This window comes from Euprymna scolopes, chromosome 8 (assembly GCF_053919585.1).
Source record: "Euprymna scolopes isolate OS-2025 chromosome 8, ASM5391958v1, whole genome shotgun sequence".
Taxonomy (NCBI): Eukaryota; Metazoa; Mollusca; class Cephalopoda; order Sepiida; family Sepiolidae; genus Euprymna; species Euprymna scolopes.
This window is the reverse complement of record NC_136489.1, coordinates 148,836,986-148,856,693: the sequence shown is the minus strand read 5'-3', so window position 1 is coordinate 148,856,693 and position 19,708 is coordinate 148,836,986. Positions and strand designations below refer to the sequence as shown.

General features: G+C 37.6%; 1 long non-coding RNA gene across 1 annotated transcript in view; it reads right to left on the bottom strand.

The window, feature by feature from the left end:
• The window catches only part of LOC145283826 (uncharacterized), a 365,091-nt gene that overhangs the window by 18,155 nt on the left and 327,228 nt on the right, over positions 1 to 19,708 (bottom strand). The window contains exon 6 of the long non-coding RNA XR_013868765.1: positions 1,616 to 1,738. This is a non-coding gene — a long non-coding RNA (uncharacterized LOC145283826). The remainder of the gene's footprint in view (positions 1 to 1,615; positions 1,739 to 19,708) is intronic.

The window sequence follows — 19,708 nt, the reverse complement described above, 5'->3', positions numbered from 1 at the left end:
TTGATTAATGTGTGTGTGTGTGTGTGTGTTAGCAGTGTCTGTGTATGGATGTGTTATGTGTGTGTGTTGTGTGTATGTGTGGGTGGAGGTAGATTAAAAGGCACCGGTCAGTACTTGGTTGACCATAGCTAAGGTTATTAACTTACAGACTCTAAGACAAGTGAACTAAACTCTCAAGTACCCTATGTCATAAAAAGCCAAAAGTTAGGTTAGATGGGGGAAGGGGAAGAGAAAAAAGATGTTTATCATCTTCAGAGACCTCACTCATCCTTTTACCGTTTTTTGTTTTTTTTGACTCCCACCCAGGTTGTATTTTTAACTTGATAAACGAAGTAGAAAAATGTATTTGGTGGAAATGTCACTTTTGAAGGTGGTTCTTGGCCTGAAGACGTAATCCCCCAACGTGGGTGATTACAGAAACATGTATGCACATATGTAGCCATTAATGTTTGTATAAATAAAATTAATATATATATATATATATATTTATTTTATTGAATGTTATCAAATGTTATTGTTCTAATCTCCTTTAAATTATATATATATATATATATATATATATATATATATATATATATATATATATATATAAAAGTGAACGTGTCTGTGTGTGCGGCTGTTTGTGTGTCTGTGTACATTTCCCCATGCAATAACTCTGTTAATTTTAAGTCTACAGACTCAAATTTGATATACAAGGCACTGAAATTTGAGAAAATCTTTGTGATCGGTTTTCGGCCAGAAATGTGGCTGTTAAAGGGGTCAAAGTTCAACGATTTGACCTTTGAGAACTCTACCAAACTCCTCTGACAATTTTGGGTCTAAACACTTGAAATTTTAGATATAGGTTCCCTGGACATGGATCTAACTTAATAATTTAATTTGAGCCCAAAACAATAAATGTTAAGGTGCCATAATAGGGGTTATAGTTTAAAAAAATTGACGGCTTCTTTTTGCTCAACATACACCTCCAAACACCCGGGCAATGCCGGGCTGAAATGCTAGCAATATAATAAATTAAATAATACAAATTACTCATCTCAAATGTAATTCTAAATTAATCCTTTCAAACTATTAATATAGAAAATTTCTGATATCATTGAAAAGGATCATTTGTAAGGACTAATGTAACACGTATGAACTTAACGTTTCTGTTGATTATTAAATAAGCTTAAAATACGTAAGTTTAATGTTCTGCTAAATTACATTTAACTTTATCTCATTTACTTTACAATTAATAAACTACACAAGTATTTTATATTGAAGTTATTTTATTATTATTCAGACTACTCTTTTTTTTCTTTCATGTTATATACAGCGATTCGGCCGATGTAACCTCAGACCTCTTTCAGGAGTTGCTTGTCATATTCAGGAATGTTAATGTCCAACTTAAACTCCCCACGGAATTTCGAACGTAATGTTTTATTTTATCTACTACTAGAGGTAACATGCCGGCGTTCCAGAAGCCATGATCGAGTAAAATTCCTAAGTAATTTTAAATTATATTTGTAAAATCGCCAACAAAGAAAATAAATTACTTGTAAGAGACAACTCATGGTTATTGAAGGTTCAATTCTCAGTGCGGGCGATACTTTTTATACAATTGCGAATTACTTACGATTTCCACTCTGCCATGGTTGTAAGAGAACATGTTATCCTGAAGATTAAATAAAGGATTTAGCTCGAATTTTTGTAGATTTCCGAGTTCGACAGAGCGATTTCCGTGGTCGACACAATGTACCTGAAAAAAACCGAAGGTTACATCGACTGATACTCTGTATATAACATTTAAGATGAGAACAGTAATTTGAATAATAAAAACAACTTCCATAAAGTTAGAATAAAATATTTGAGTAATTTGACTAAAAGACTCCCGAGTTTAATGAAATACAGTTGAAGTAGGTGGGAAGTTGGAGGGAAGTTACATCGACAGAAACGTTGTGAAAATAACGCACAACGTGAGAACAGCATTCTTACATATCATACTAAAACAAATTATTAACCACAATCTAAGATTTTCAGAAATATCATCGAAATTTATTTATATATAGAAATCATTTTTCTTTTTTTAGTCGCATACAAGCGACTCTATAAGTCAATCGGTCGGTCAGCCTGTCCGTAACACTTTTGTGTTTGGCCGTTGTTAATAGATGCTGTTCTTAGCTTTTTAAGCTTTTCTATTTTTTCACACATGCACACACACACACACACACACACACACACACACACACACACACACACACACACACACACAAAATTAATTAAAAAAAAAAATGCATACACAAACACACAGACAACTGTTTATAAATTGTTAATATGGTTTTGATTCTTAAACGCTGGGGATTTATTAGTTAGTTTAAGATCCATAGAGTGAATGAGGTATTTTGGTAAATGTTGCCAGTCAATAGTAAGACTCCAAAGTCTACATTTATTACTTTTTTAATCACTTTAGTCTAAAAGACCCTGAACCCTTCCCCTCCCAATTTCTTTGAGGGCCTTGTGCCTAATTTTGTTGTTTGAAAATCTTTTGTTTTTTTTTTACTGAATTGTATTTACAAAATTTTAAAAGCAATAAAATATATAACAAGATCAAAGTGTAGTATCTGTTCTCTCAGTTACGAAACTTGACCCACCACCGGGCTTTCGGGCTAGGTTAAGGTGCTTTTTCATACTAACTTTTGTTAGCAAGGACCGACCCCCTCCTTTGGGGAGTCAGGACCTAGAGACCGACTCCACATTTGTGGGAGCTTGGACCCGGAAACCGCTCCCCATCTTTTGGGAGACTGGAATCTCGGGACCAACACCACTATCGCTGGTAGTTGAGACCTTCTTTTTTCATTTTTTCTTTTTTGCATGTTGTTTTTCTTCGTTTCGGTCTTACTTCTCGAGACTGGGATGGTCTACTTTCTCACCATTTAATTACCTGAGCAGCACTCTGACCTACCAGGCCAAAACTTTGTCTATTTTCGCTGCTCTCCCAGTGGATCGAGCAGACAGGGTTCTCTTTCTCGCTTCCGTTGGGGTAGTTAGTGGGTAGGGTGACGTGGGGTAGGGCGGGTGTTTCATTTTTGCTCCCCTCTGTGGGCAGAAATGTCTATCCCCTCTCTCTCTTAATTGCGACGCGGCACTCTGACCCGCTAGCACCCACTGCGTCTTTCTTCTCTGCTCTCCCCCCTCGCGGGGGGATTCGAGCTGCTAACCCGACATCCCCGTGAGTGGAGGTCAAAAACACTAATCTCTTCTGAGCCCGCTCCTCCCCCTCCACCCCCTCCATTCCCCTGAGTTTTCTTTTCTCCCTGCTACACTTTGGTTCGCGTCAGCGGCCAGTTCAACCGCCACGATGCCAGGCAGGAGGGGTACGTCACCCCAAATGCGCAGCATTACCCTCGCAGACGACTCCCCATGTGAGGGAGCTAATGCATCTCCTGGCGAGACGGCGCCAGAAAGCAAGGTAGGGCCCCAGCGTGTGGCGACCTTGACAACTGATGAAGGGGTAGGGCCGCAGCCCGCGGTGACCCCCCGGAAACCACCTGCTACTGCTGCTCCCCACGAGGGCAGCCCATCGAATAATGCAGCAGCCGGACAGCCGACAGGGGACAACGTAAGGGAAGCTGCTCCTACAGCATCCCAAGTCCCCCAAAAAGTGGACGGGTCTGCTAGACCTGGCCACCGGCTCCCCAAGAGGGCAACTCCGCCTCAGCTGGAGAAATGGAAGGAAACAGCGCAACCGAAAAGACAGAGGAGCTAGTTAACGCAACCCTAGCCTCTCTAAAAGCGCTGTTTGAAGAGGAGACGATGATCCCAACCCTCAGCACTCCCCAAGAGGGCAATGAAGGGATGATGAAAACCAGGGTGGAGGTAGACGCGGCAACCAGTTCCAACAAACGCAAACTGGAAGCAGCGTCACCCCCCACCTCTGCAACTGCAAAAACCGCTGCTGGGAACACATCCCCAGGAGGGGAGGCTCCTGCATCCCCGAAAGAGAATGCCACCTAGCAGAAAAAGAAGAAGAAGGGGAACAACCCGGAAAGCAGAGAAAGCCAGCACGCGATGACAAATGTGGACTGGCCAACTCTGACTGGTAAAGGTCAAACCCCAGGCACTGCAAGGACAACAACGGTCACGGAGCAGCCAATGACCTCACCTACAACTCCTGTCCCCGGACCAGCAGACACCCAACCGGAGGGAGGATCAGCATGGGGCCCCAAAGAACAACCAAACAAAATGAAGCCGGAGGACTACAAGAGGCTCTTTGACTCCAAGTACAAAGACTACACAGAGGGGAACACAATCAAACCCCTCCCGGGGCAGGTCGAAGGCTTGGAGAAGAGAGTCCTCTCCTTCATCACGTCAGACACGAAGATGAGGGGTCTGACGGGTGTCAACAAGGACACCATGCTGAAACTCCTGCTGCAGCAGAACATCCCAGCCAGTTACGTCTGCAGACGGAGCTACGCACAGTGGGATGTGCTGCTCCCCACCCCAGAGGCCGCCGACAAACTGTCCAGGACCACACACCAGAGCAGGAACATCAAGCTGCAGCCGGTGTATCTGAACAGGAGAAGAGCAAACGTCTCCGCTTTGAACGTCCCCTGTTACATGGAAGCAAACCAACTGGGAGCCATCCTCAGCCAGTACGGGGACGTCGAGGACGTAACGCCAGTCCGCGGTCAAAAGAACATAATGACCGGGGACTACAAGATTCAGATGGTCCTGGACAAGGCCGGCTTCTTTGGTATCCCGGTGACACTGAGGTTCGGGGACTGGACCCTCTTCCTAATAGTGGAAGGGAGAAAGCTCCACTGCTGGCAATGCACACAACAGGGCACATGGCCAAAGACTGCCCCCAAAAGACAAGAAATCCACCCAAGACAACCGGAAAAGAAAAAGAAGCAGCACCAGTCAAAGCCTCCGCTCCCGCTCCGACCACAAGCCTCCCAGAAGCGCTAACGGGTTGGGTGACGGTCACCAAAAAAGGGAAGACCCCGCAACAGTCATCCTCACAGACGGTGACCAGAGACCAACCCGAAAAGCAAGAAGCCATGGACACGCAGGCACCCCCTCCTCAAACAAGAGGAAATTACAAGAGTCTTAGGAGGAAGTAGTGTCTGAGGAAGAGGAGGCAACTCCACTACCCGCGAAGCTGAGCGCAACCGAGATCAGAAGGGTCAGAAGGAGGAAGAGCAAGAAGACACGAGCCGACCCCCCTGCCCCTACTGATAAAGACACTTCAACAGTCCCGCAAATTAAGCCCCCTTTCACCCCACTACCTCAGCAGCCCGAGCAACTACCCCCCTCCCCAGATCTCCCCAAAGCCCCCAGAAACACTTCACCATCCCCATCCTGTGAAGGAACTGTGACAACTACCCCCACTCCACCCCCCTCCCCTCACCCCCAACCAAAAAGCCCCCCTTCCCCAACAAGGCCAGTTCGCACGGAACGAACTAAAAAACTACCGTTCCTGCCAGGAGGTAGAATTTGCGAGCTTGACCCGCACCAAACAATACCGGACCTCAAAGAACAGCAAAAGGTCTGGTATAACAAGTTGAGGGGTCTCGCCTACGTGGATGGTGACAGCGTGGCGGATCCAACAAAATTTAAGGACGCTCCCATGTTGACCACCTTTGTGAGGGTCAACAAGGATGCAAGAACTCAAGCCCTCTGGGCCATGATCAAAGCAGCTAAGGATGCGATCCCGGGCCAGCAGCTGGTGGACAGGGACCATCCGTCACTGAACAATTTCTTTTTTAAGTGCGAGGGCAGAGTCCCTGTGTATATACACCCCTCATTCTACAGGGCACTTAAACTAACCTTCCCCCTGGACGTGGGAGGTGTGGCCAAGGACGGAGTACCCTCAGCAGACTTACTTACCGGCAGCCTCGGCCAGGCCTGCCACGTCCTCACTGCCAAGGATTTCAAACCCGTCTGTGACACTGAATAAGGTAAGTGAACATGGCTTTGAACTTGGCTACATTGAATGTGAGGGGCATCAGGTGTCGAAGCAAGGCCTCGCGCGTTGTGAGAGACTTGGTGTCCCTTAAAGTAGATATTGCCGCTATCCAGGAGACCCACTTTATTTGTGACGAGGATTGTCAGGTGCTGGTGAACGATTACGATGTTTACTCAGCATATGGCAATACTTATAGTCGTGGAATCTCCTTGCTAGTGAGTCGCACCCTGTCAGCGTCGGTGAATGTTGTTCACGCAGGCGAGGACGGGCGGCTAGTTGTTGTTGATGTTGCCGTTAATAGTAGTGTTTTTCGGATTGTCGCTGTTTATGCTCCCAATTCTGCTGTAGAGAGGGCATCTTTTTTTCGACGGTTGGAGGGCTTCTTAGTGGATCCGGAACGGGTAGTTCTAATGGGTGATTGGAATGCAATCCTTGATCCCAATATAGATAAGGTCGGGGGGACTAGTGGGTCGGTACGGTGTGACAGCACTCTGTTCGATTTGATGACCTCGTGCGATCTCGTCGACAGATTCCGTCTGGATCATCCGGGGCGGGAGATGTGGACGTGGCATCCTGGAACGCCTTCCCATCCGAGTACTTACTTGGATCGGATGTTAGTTAGAAGAGGGACGTAGACTTTCTATCGTGCCCCACGTTCCACTTGTTTGGACACTCGGACCATAAACTAGTTATGGCCCGTTTGAACTTAAGTGCTAGGCCTAAACTAGCCGGATACTGGAAGTTCAACAGCACCTTGTTGGAGTTGGAGGACTACCGGTTGAAGGTTACAGAATTAATTCAGCGGGCTTTAGTGGGGGCGGTTACAGGGAGTAAGTGGTGGGTTAGTCTTAAGGCCAAAATTAGGCGCTTCTCTGTCCAATACAGCCAACGCCTCGCGTTAGATAAGGCTAAGGCAAAGAAGCGCTTAGAGGATAAGCTGACCCGGGCGGTGGAGGGGGGGATCCCCTAGAGGTAGCACTAGCTAAACAAGACCTCAGCCGCTTGGCTAGCGAGCGGTATGAAGGTCAAGTAGTTAGGGCTAGATTAATGAAAGTTTCCAACGAGGCTGTGAATGTTGACGCTGTTGAGCGTAAGGCTGCTTTAAGGCGCGGTTCGGACGGGTACATTCGTAAAGTACATAACCTGGAAGGACACGCCCTAGTTTCGACTCGGGAGATCTGCGAGGGGTTAAGGGAGCATCCATCGGAGCGCTTCACCCAACTACCCGGACTCAGGGTCGAGGAGTTTGGCAGCTATTTGGCTGACTCGCCCCGCCTCACGGCGGCTCGGGCGGCTAGCTGTGATGGTCTTGTTACTGAACATGAGGTCATTATTGCGTTGAAGCAGGTCGGCTACAACAAATCCCCGGCGCTTGATTGTTTACCCTACGAGTTCTACTTGAGGCTGTCGCCCATGTTGGTCCCTATTCTGAAGGATATGTTCAACCATTGGTTTGCTCAGGGTTCCATCCCTGGACAGGTGACCAAGGGAGTGGAGGAAAGGTCAACGGCATGGTGGGGTGGAAAATTTCGAAGATTTTGGGCCCTTGACTCTGCTAAACACAGAGTTAAAGGTTTTGGCAAAGATTCTTGCGAATCGTTTGCAGGTTGTCATCACTGACTTGATCGAACCGGACCAGACTTATGCTGTGAAGGGGAGATCGATTCAAGACAATTTGCATTTGATACGCTCAATCATAGAGGGGACAGAAGACGACGCCGAAGCCGCGCTGATCAGTTTAGATCAGTCCAAGGCATTCGATAGGGTCCACCATCGGTTCCTGGGAGCTGTGTTAGAGGCCGCCGGATTTAATCCGGACTTCCGCAAGTGGATCTTTGTTCTGTATGATAGGCCGACGGTAGCGATGCAGATCAACGGTAAGCTGTCGGAATCATTCGCTGTCTCTCGGTCGGTGCGTCAGGGTTGTCCGCTGTCGCCTCTGTTGTACGTCCTGGCGTTGGAACCCCTCCTTCACAAGTTAAGGGACGAGGCGGCTACACCAGTCCTGCGCGGAATAGCCCTCCCTGGAGGCACACGAGCCAGGGTTTCCGCGTTCGCTGATGACGTCACCGTGTTCGTGTCTTGCCACACGGACGTTCAAGCGGTGGTCGAGGCGCTCGCTCGATACGAAGAAGTCACAGGGGCCATCTTCAACCGCAGCAAATCTGTCGGCCTGCAGTTGGGGGCCTGGACCGGGGTAAACTCGCTTCCAGGTATTTTCAGCTGGACCGATGGACCGGTCCGTATTCTCGGTGTCTGGTTTGGACCGGGACTTCAGCTGGAAAAGAATTGGTCGGAAGTATATGGCAAGGTAAAATCGTCGGTGAAGACTTGGATTGGAAGGAAATTGTCCTTGAAAGGTTGGGCGGAGGCGTGTGCTACATACGTCTTTCCGCTCATCCTTTACCGATTGTCTGTACTTCCTCTCCCTGCAGAACGACTAACCCGCTTGCAAGGGCGCCTCGATTCACTATTGTGGAACGATGGTAAGCATTATGTCTGCAGAGAGGTCTGTGTCCAGAGTCCGAGCGAGGGAGGCCTGGGTCAGCCCAGTCTCTTGTGTCATAGAAATGCCGAGAGATTGGCTTTCCTGGGTCGTTCGCTTGAAGAAGACGCTCCTTGGGTCCCTGTGGTTGAGAACTCGTTTCCCAATCTCAAACCCAACCCCTCGGTAGAAGGTCGTCGTAGACCGAGGGGGGAGTCTAAGTACTTCTCCGAATGCCGGACCGCTCTTAGAGCTTTGCGGGGGACCAGTGTCCTCGATCAGCCAAGGAAGAAACTATATCGGGAGCTAGTGGAGGGGACCGCGAAGGATCCACTTTGTAGGCGGATGGGATGGTCGAGGTAGGTTGTCCGTTCTCATTGGAGTTGGGCGCCGGGACGGGAGATTCTGAACAACTCGGAATTTTCCCTCACCTGGCGACTGGTCCGTAACGCGCTGCCCCTTCTTGACGAACTCTGCCGGTATAAAGAACATACGAGGAGCTTCTGTCCGCGCTGTGACGAACGCGAGCCCGAAACGATCGAGCACGCGTTTTTTAGTTGCAACCGGATCCAGCCCTTATTTGAGTACGTCGAGGGGGTAACGGCTCGCATCAATGCTGAATGTCCGCTCGATCTCGACGAAGGTTATTTTGTGTACAACATGGAGCCGCCGTTCCCCAGGGAGGAAAGAATGGTTGTCCTGGCGATCCTGGCAGTAGCGCGCATGGTGATTTGGATCACGCGCCTCAAGTTGGTCCGCGAAGGGACATCTGTTCCGGATCGGGATCTGATCGTTTACTTTAAACATTTGCTTAAAGTAAAGATCAGATGCGATTGGAGGAGGTTGCCTAGAGTGGAATTTTACAAGAGGTGGGTGCATAGCACTAGTTTGTGCATCCGTCGAGGAGCCAAGTTTCAATACGTGTTCCCTCCGTAAGCATAGCACGGGCGGTGCTGGGGCCTTCGGAACCCATCCCGCTTAGGTTCTAGCTAAGAAAAACTTAAGAAGACTCTTGACTGGTGGTATAAATGAGATCCTGTTCCTGATTTTATTTTTTGGTACTAGAGAAACTCTGAGTCTGCCCATCCCCTTAGTGCCACATCCTTGCTTTTTCAACATCCCCGGTCACTCCCTTACTCAGAGGTCATCTTCCAACCCCCCTCCACCCGTTGCTTTGTTTTCTCCCACTGCCATTAAGATATTTTCCCCAATCCCCATTAGGGATCGCCCTGCTTGTTTTCGGTTCCCCGGAAAACAGTGGGGGGGGGTCTAGTCACCTAGATTAGTACAGGGAGGTCTCACTAACCACCCAGTAGGATTTATTTTTTGTTTTTGACATGAACATTTTAATTAGTTTTCCCCTCTCACGAGCAATCCTTTTCTTAATTCAAAAACTTTTTTATTTACCAATGAAATTGAACTTTATTTTTTCACACATGCACATACACACACACAAAATTAATATAAAAAAAATGCATGCACAAACACAAACAGACAACTGTTTATAAATTGTAAATATGGTTTTGATTCTTAAACGCTGGGGATTTATTAGTTAGATTAAGATCCATAGAGTGAATGAGGTATTTTGGTAAATGTTGCCAGTCAAGAGTAAGACTCCAAAGTCTACATTTATTACTTTTAATCACTTTAGTTACAAAGACCCTGAACCCTTCCCTTCCCCAATTTCTTGTAGGGCCTTGTGCCTAATTTTGTTGTTTGAAAATCTTTTGCTTTTTTACTTAACTGTATTTACAAAATTTTAAAAGCAATAAAATATATAAACAAGATCAAAGTGTAGTATCTTTTCTTACTACATGCGGTACTTATGTTTGTAACTTTTCCTTGATCACAAAGCTAATAGAACGTTTCAAATTCCCTAAATCAAATACTGTTTGTGATATAAAGAGGGGAATCACTTTTCTGTATTAATTTAATGTAAAATGATAACCCACTTTACAACCAGTCAGTCTCAATGCCACTTAAGTCATTCGCCAGATCTTTTAAGTTGTTTTTGAAGGATTCCCGTTATTTTTTAAGCATTCAAGTCATTCTTAAGGTCATTCAATTCATTCTAAAGTTCATTAACTCATTGTAAGTCATTTACCTTTTTTTATTTAAGTCATTTCAGCCCATTTTTCGGTCATTTTTGTTTATCTTTAAGAATTTCGTGTCAATCCTACATTCACGCATTCATTCATTACACGAGAGCACGCGACTAATGGCTATCGGGGTTGTTTTATTTGTTGGTAATCTACTAAATGAGAACTTAATTTTTATTTAATTATCATGTAATATGATATCAGTCACGCAATGAATCATTGTATGCATTCAATTGCAGACAAATTGCTATTACATTCAAAGAAATGAAACAAATTCATACATTTCCGCAGAATAGAAATACGGCGACAATAAATCCAGCGGCCTGGTCGATTTCAAATGCGTTCATGTTAAAGAGATTAAATCAAGTAACGAATCGCATAAAAACGTGTTTCATACATTTTCTTTTATTTTCATCTCAATTGCTATGATCTACATCGTGCCTGCCATACAACATGTAGGACAATCAGAATTCTTTCTCTATTTCCAAATTAATTTCCTTAACGTCTTCAAATAGATCCATGAAGAATCTTTGTTTTCTCTTAGGTTATTGGACAGAGAAAAACAGAATTAATCCAAAAGTGAACGTGGTTCTTTTATTTGACAGCAAATAAAAAATTAATTAGGGTGGGGGCAGAAGAACAGTAAGATAACGCTCCAGATTTAACGTGCATGTCGACTGTATTTTAAGAAGACTTCTGCAACTTTGGAGAACGTTACCTACTGTTCGATTCAGTAAAATGATAAGAAAAAAATTAGGTTCTAAAACAGCAATAATTCGTGTCTGTTTGTGCGCTATTGTCTGAAATAATTGTATAATAAACTAAGTCATAAAATAGCCTGTACATAAAAGAGCTAGAAATTTATTGAAAATAGAGAAAAAGAAAGATTGACAATGTATATGTAAGTTGAAAAACAAAAAAAGACAACATTAGAATCACAGTGGAAAATTCATAATAGCATTAATTTTCGAAGAGAATATTGAGCTGTGTGTATTTTTTAATAAAATTTGTTTCAAGGATCTCACTGGCAGACGATATATATTTTGAAAGGCATTATTTTATGTGGTACTCTTGAACGACTGGGGAAAAATTAATGAAACAGTTCATTCGTTTTTTTTTTTTTTTTTTTTTTGGAAAGCTTTTACCACTGAGGACAAAGTAAATAAAACAGTTCGTAAATTAAAAAAAAAGTTATTTTGAATCTCGAGAAAATTTAGGTATTATGAATTTTTTCTTTTTCTCTTGTTTCTTATTTTTTCTAAAGCAGTAAATAACAAAATATTAATTGATATTCTCAAAATAAAATTATTTATATGCATCACCTATCAATATAATATAATTATTTTAAAAACAATTCCCAACGTTTTTTTTACTATAGACATAAACATTAAATTAAATATACGAAGACAACATATTAAGTCTTTTATATGCATATTATAAATATATTTTTTTAAATAATTTCTCCTCATGAATAAATTGACATTTCGCTGCTGCATACGTTACATTAAATATACGAAGACATGTATTGTTTTCTTTTTTATTCATTTATCGTTTGGATAAAAGAATTTTAATACAATTACGCTTTTAAATTATTAGCCACTCTGACTAAAATACCAACTATTCGGAATATTTTCCGAGTATTATCAATAAATATAAGGTACATTTAAATTTTGTTTTCTCCAAATAAAACCTTCATTAAATATTGACATTAGCACAATCTTTTACTATTAATAAAATAGTTATTATTTGAGTTTTCTCTAAATGTAACTTCAAATACTACTTTTCGTAATAAATTATTTTCTAATTCTCGAATCATTACAAGAATAACAAATACAATAAATTAAGCGTCTTCTATTTTTTTTTTCAGAATAAAACATTGACTCTCTGTCAGCGTATCTTTTTTCAATTCATGACCTTTCTTCCAGGAAATGAATCTGTCTTTTCAAACTTGTCCGTCGCCCAAGATAAAACTTAACTATTATATTTACTAAACTAAGAGGTCAATCGCGCCGGCTTTCTATATTTTGAAAGTATTTTAAAATAGATATTGCAATTTATTCCCGACATTTTTATATCGTAAAAATTAAATAATTTACGTAAACAATTTTCATAGCATAAGAAAACTGTATTCACGAAAATGACAGCTAAATCTTTTATTCTCTAACCCCTATACTTTCATCTAAAAAGAGGATAATAATTTAACTTTGACCCCATTCTCATCATAGAAGAAAACTGCATCCACGAATATGGACATTAAATTATTGAGGGTTCAAAGCTAAAGTTCCATCAGAAGCCAAATATTCGTAATTATCGTCTTCCCATGTTTACAATTTGAAACTGTCACGTGACTCGAATCGACCAATACAACGATGACGGAAGCAACCATTCTAACATGAAAAACCAGATCCGCTGGTAATTAGTTAAAACGAAATTCATTAAAATTTTGAAACTGTTAGAAAACAATTCACACTTTTCTTTTCATTTTAAATGATATAATGGCATTTAAATAAATAAATTCTGAAAATAACAACATAAAATGTTCGGAGGAAATATTGTTAATATTGCATAGATTCTTTAAAATATGATTCTAGCGGTAAACAGGATTGCTATACGATTTGCTTAAGGTAAAGTAACACATCGTTGTCAAATATTTACTGCATTCCTATGTTACATAAACATTATTTCAGTTTTAAGCATTTTTTTGTTTTCCAATCTTGGAGAATCTCAACGGTTTTTATATTTTTTAAATGTTTTCTAAATAACCGATTACTCTCTTAATTACGTTAACACAACTTCTGAAAACAAAATGTTTTAATAATAATAATAATAATAATAATAATATATATATATATATATATGTGTGTGTGTGTGTGTATGTGTGTGTGTGTGTGTGTGTGTAGATATATGTCAGGTCATGCCATATGCTACTGGTACCATGTAACCCAGTACTACCTGCCTCATGGTCGGGTCACCGGCGACTAAACTGGTTCCCCCACCAGACTTGTTTGGTGAGGAGGGTAGCTAGTCTCCCCGAAGGATTAAAAACAAGACCTTCCAAAAGGCGAATGAACCCTTTTTTTGGGGTCAACGGCCAACTAGCACCGTGTGTGTTTGTGTGTATGTATGTGTGTGTTGGGGTGGAGAGGGCTCCCGTAAGCCATGGTGAAGGCAACCTTTCTAGGAGAAGCAAATCTCTGATTAAAAAAAACATAATTGATTAATTATTAATCTATTTATATAGATTCACATATTTTATATATATTATATATATTTATAACGTCTAAATATTATTAATTAATCATTAATCTATTCATAACGTCTAAATATTATTGATTAATTATTAATCTATTAATAACGTCTAAAGATTATTGATTAATTATTAATCTATTTATAACGTCTAAAGATTATTGATTAATTATTAATCTATTTATAACGTCTAAAGATTATTAATTAATTATTAATCTAGTTATAACTTCTAAAGATTATTGATTAATTATTAATCTATTTATAACGTCTAAAGATTATTGATTAATTATTAATCTATTTATAACGTCTACAGATTATTAATTAATTATTAATCTATTTATAACATCTAAAGATTATTAATTAGTTATTAATCTAGTTATAACTTCTAAAGATTATTGATTAATTATTAATCTATTTATAACGTCTAAAGATTTTTAATTAATTATTAATCTATTTATAACGTCTAAATATTATTAATTAATTATTAATCTATTTTTAACGTCTAAAGATTATTAATTAATTATTAATCTAGTTATAACTTCTAAAGATTATTGATTAATTATTAATCTATTTATAACGTCTAAATATTATTGATTAATTATTAATCTATTTATAACGTCTACAGATTATTAATTAATTATTAATCTATTTATAACATCTAAAGATTATTAATTAGTTATTAATCTAGTTATAACTTCTAAAGATTATTGATTAATTATTAATCTATTTATAACGTCTAAAGATTTTTAATTAATTATTAATCTATTTATAACGTCTAAATATTATTAATTAATTATTAATCTATTTTTAACGTCTAAACATTATTAATTAATTATTAATCTAGTTATAACTTCTAAAGATTATTGATTAATTATTAATCTATTTATAACGTCTAAAGATTATTAATTAATTGTTAATCTATTTATAACGTCTAAATATTATAGATTAATTATCAAGCTATTTATAACGTCTAAAGATTATTAATTAATCATTAATATATTTATAACGTTATAAGATTATTAATTAATTATTAATATGTTTATAACGTCTAAAGGTTATTAATCAATTATTAATATAATTGTAACGTCAAAAGATTATTAATTAATCATTAATCTATTCATAACGTCTAAAGATTATTAATTAATCATTAATCTATTCATAACGTCTAAAGATTATTAATTAATTATTAATCTATTTATAACGTCTAAAGGTTATTAATTAATTATTAATCTAATTGTAACGTCTAAACATTATTGATTAATTATTAATCGATCTATGACGTCTAAAGATTATTAATTAATTATTAATATTTGTATAACACCAAATGATTATTAATTAAGTATTAATCTTCTGATAACGTCTAAAGATTTCTAATTATTAATCTAGTTATAAATTCTAAAGATTATTTTTTAATTATTAATCTATGTATAACGTCTAAATATTATTAATTAATTATTTATCTATTTGTAACGTCTAAAGATTATTAATTAATTATTAATATGTTTATAACGTCTGAAGATTATTAATTAATTATTAATCTATTTATAACGTCTAAAGAATATTAATTAATAATCTAGTTATAACTTCTAAAGATTATTTATTAATTAATTATCTATTCATAACGTCTAAAGATTATTGATTAATTATTAATCTAGTTATAACTTCTAAAGATTATTAATTAATTATTAATCTATTTATAACGTCTTAAGATTATTAATTAATTATTAATCTATTTATAACGTCTTAAGATTATTGATTAATTATTAATCTATTTATAACGTCTTAAGATTATTATTTAATTATTAATCTATTTATAACGTCTAAATATTATTGATTAATTATTAATCTATTTATAACGTCTAATGATTATTAATTAATTATTAATCTATTTATAACGTCTAAAGATTATTAATTAATTATTAATCTATTTATAACTTCTAAAGATTATTAATTAATTATTAATCTATTTATAACGTCTAAAGATTAATTAATTATTATCTGTTTATAACGTCTAAAGATTATTGATTAATTATTAATCTAGTTATAACTTCTAAAGATTATTAATTAATTATTAATCTATTTATAACGTATTAAGATTATTAATTAATTATTAATCTATTTATAACGTCTAAAGATTATTGATATGAAAATTAATGTATATAAATTTACACACGACTATGTTCCTTAAAGGTCTTGTCACATAAACCCGTGCTCAGTAGTCAATCACATTTCCAGGACTTCTTGGCAAAAATAGCTCTCACTACACGGCTAGACAAAAAACCTTACTCAATGCATAGACAGAGCTTTCCACAGCTAGCACTAACTATACAGCTAGACACAGCTATGTCTAACTACACGGCTAGACATAGTTAGCTCAGACTACACGACTAGACATAGCATAGCTAGCTCACATTACACAGCTAGACGCAGCGAGCTCACTACACGGCTAGGCATAACTAGATTTTCAAACACTTATAGACACAACTATATAACTTACACAACACAACGCTGGCAATTCTACAAAGAAAATCTTATTCGAATTGTAACTTAACGACGCAAGTCTCAAAAGTCCAAGCCGAATCGGATGTTAATCTCTCAATTTCATGACGACGCTTTTCGTTAAGTCCAACATGAATTGTATTTTAATCGCCCTATTTAATGACGACAACGTTTCCATAAGTCCGAGGCGAATCGAATTTCAATCTTTCCATTTTATAAAGTCCAACAAATCTTATTTTAATCTCTTCATTTTACGACGACGATGCTTTTAGTAATGTCGGATCCGAATCGTATTTTAATATCTCCATTTCACGACGGATCTTAACAAAATACAACTCTCAATTAGTTGCATAAACTTTACATTTTTGTCGAAAATAGCTTTCAAGCTTATTAAAAATAAAAGGTATGGACTTACTACATAGAGCATTTACTCGACACTTCCAACACTGACCGTCCTCTCGCCTACGTTTTTTTTACTTTTATTTGCGGAGGTAATTCATTGATATGCAAATTAATGCAAACCAAATTACACAAGCACATACTTAGATGTTTGATTTTACTATTATCTCACTTCCCCAGCCCTTCACCCGTTCCTCTTTTTTAGAAATGAAAAAAAATAATCCTTATAAGTATTTTCCCGAACTCCTACACTTTAATCGCTTGATATCATATAATTGCCACATCGATATAGAAATTTATGCTTGACATTCTTTCATACCCCTTATTTTTGGCCTCCTTTAGACTTTTGCTTTATGTCAGTAATTAGTGCCCAAAACATGTCAATTTGTATAAATTAACCTAATCTGCAAACCCAGTATTGTTTTCAACTAAAATTGACCCTAAACTTCGATTCATCTCCTAACAGTTACTTTACAACCACACCACTTGAAGCTGATATCCTGTCCTAAAATTTCACACAAACCAGACACTGAAATTCTAACTGAATTTATTTATACGTGTTGATCGTACATGTTTTATATGTATGTATGCATGTATGTATGTATATATATATATATATATATATATATATAAATGTATATTTGTTGCAGAGAGGGGCTATACGGAGCCATTATGTTATTAGTTGATGAATGATGTATAATGGCCTAGTCCTTGTGCCAAACCTGTACTCAATTCCAAGTTAGGCCGACCCAAAATTTTTTCCAATTTAGAAATATATTTATTGTTTATAATTTTGAAAATTATGATTTTCAGCAAGTATAAACACCTGCACTTTTACTTTTATAGGTCATTGCTCGAGCCACAATCTCTTTACACTAAAAATGTTGGATTCCCAAAACGAATTTATTTTACTTATATAATTTGTTGATAATTTTGAAAGGTCCATATACCTGCAGATGGTTTTTGTTTTATTGACAGTTTTAAATGTTGGCACCCAAACGAATTTTATTCTGTTCAATAAAACAATTATTCTCATAAATTAATTAATTATTATTTAATAAACTTTAATTAATCATTATTAAATCAACTTCGTCAGTCAAATTAACTTGACACTTAACTAAAAGTGTCATACAGCCATCACTATTCCCCCCACCAGTTTCATACTTCTCTTACTTATACGCACTTCAGCGTTATAGACTGAGTGACCAATCACAGTCCACTCTCAATTTTCAACACCTTTCTCACCGTCATATCATGCCAACCTTAGAAGATTATCACTTTATGCAACTTTAATGCCAATGTTAGCGTTTCACCCTGAACTAACTTCTTTTAACCTTTCCAAACAAAATGTCTCCGCAACAGAACATTTCATGTAAACATTATTGATCTGGATTTCTCAAATTTACAGATCGATATCCCGCTATTGAATTTACGGATGATACCATCGGATGTATGATTACTATTTAAGTTCGAGCGAATCCCATTGTTTTGGAATTTTGTCACAATTCTATGTTTCATCTCCATACGTGGACTTCAAATTGGATATTATCATTGATCTATATATTACTAATCTTATACTCTGATTTTTAATGCATGTGACAAAATTGTATCTAGTCTAAAGAACTGTTATTTTGTAAAATGTTCAATGATGATAATGGCTGTCCTTTGAAACTCCATGGAAGAAGGACATTTTGATCTGTATCCCTTGTTTTGAATAATAAATATCGAAAAGTATAATTTGCAAAATTTTAACTTCCTTAATACATATATATATATGAATATATATATATCATATACATATATATATATATATATATATATATATAAACGCAATATATATATATATATATATATATATATATATATATAATGAATCAATGACAAAAGTCTATATTCCACAGCTCATAATGTTGAGCATCTTACAATTTATTCCTTTAATTCAGTTGACATGAACATTGGAATATAGACTTTTGTCATCCATTTATTCATTATATTGCTCTGTAATTACATTGAGCTTCTTAAATAAGTATTGATATATATTATAAGGAAATAAAGTATATTTCGACAGAAATATATATATATATATATATATACGATTGGGTTTATTATATACTTAATACATTTATAGTGGATTGAAAGATCACGTTAACATAGAGTTCAAATGACATAATTCTTATGATCGAATTTTGCATGTTTACTCAAACAAGGCACATTATCACGTACATGTTAGGACTAGTATTTGGTATCGTATCAAGCAGAAAACTGATGAGAGTTGAACAACGAGATGTCTGTTCACATTGCATATAAACCTTTGTTGGATAGTACAGTAACATAAGCAGGAAACAGAAAAGGAATTATCAAGACCAGCAATTTAAAGAAAGAAAATATTAGAGTAGAAGCTTTACTATATACTACAACAGTAAAGAGGTGAGAATTTGCTGCTTGTGGGGTTATTCGGAAGTAAGGAGTCAACATAGCGGCGATGGATCAGAGGCTTGAGCTTAGACGATAGTGCAGGACATCTGATTCAAAACTCTCCTTTGAGCTCCAAAAATGGAATACTAGAGCCAGATGCTCAAGTTCAGATATGACAATAATACTCATGATCGCATTGTAAAAATATAGGATGCAGTCTCGTATAAGTGTTTTTTTCTCACAGCAGACTTGCCCACGACTCCAATGTATTTATTCTATTTTTATCCTGTCTGTGAAGGTGGGATCAAAGAATTCGAAAAATTTGCTCTCATGTAGGGTCATATTTGTCATGATCAAATAGAAGATTTGTTTGTATTTAAAGAAAATACGCTTAGTCTTGGTAGAGTTAAATGTTACCCTGTACTTGTGCCCCCGTTCTACTACGAACTGTAGGTTGTTTTCTGGAGTCCTTACTATTGACTTTGATATGTGTACCCTCATATAAGGCAGTTCCTTGATAGATATCAAGAATGATTAAAAAAAAATCTAAATATGGATCTCTATGGCACAGCTAGATTAATATAATGTTGTTTAGATGTACGGCCATCGAAGACAACT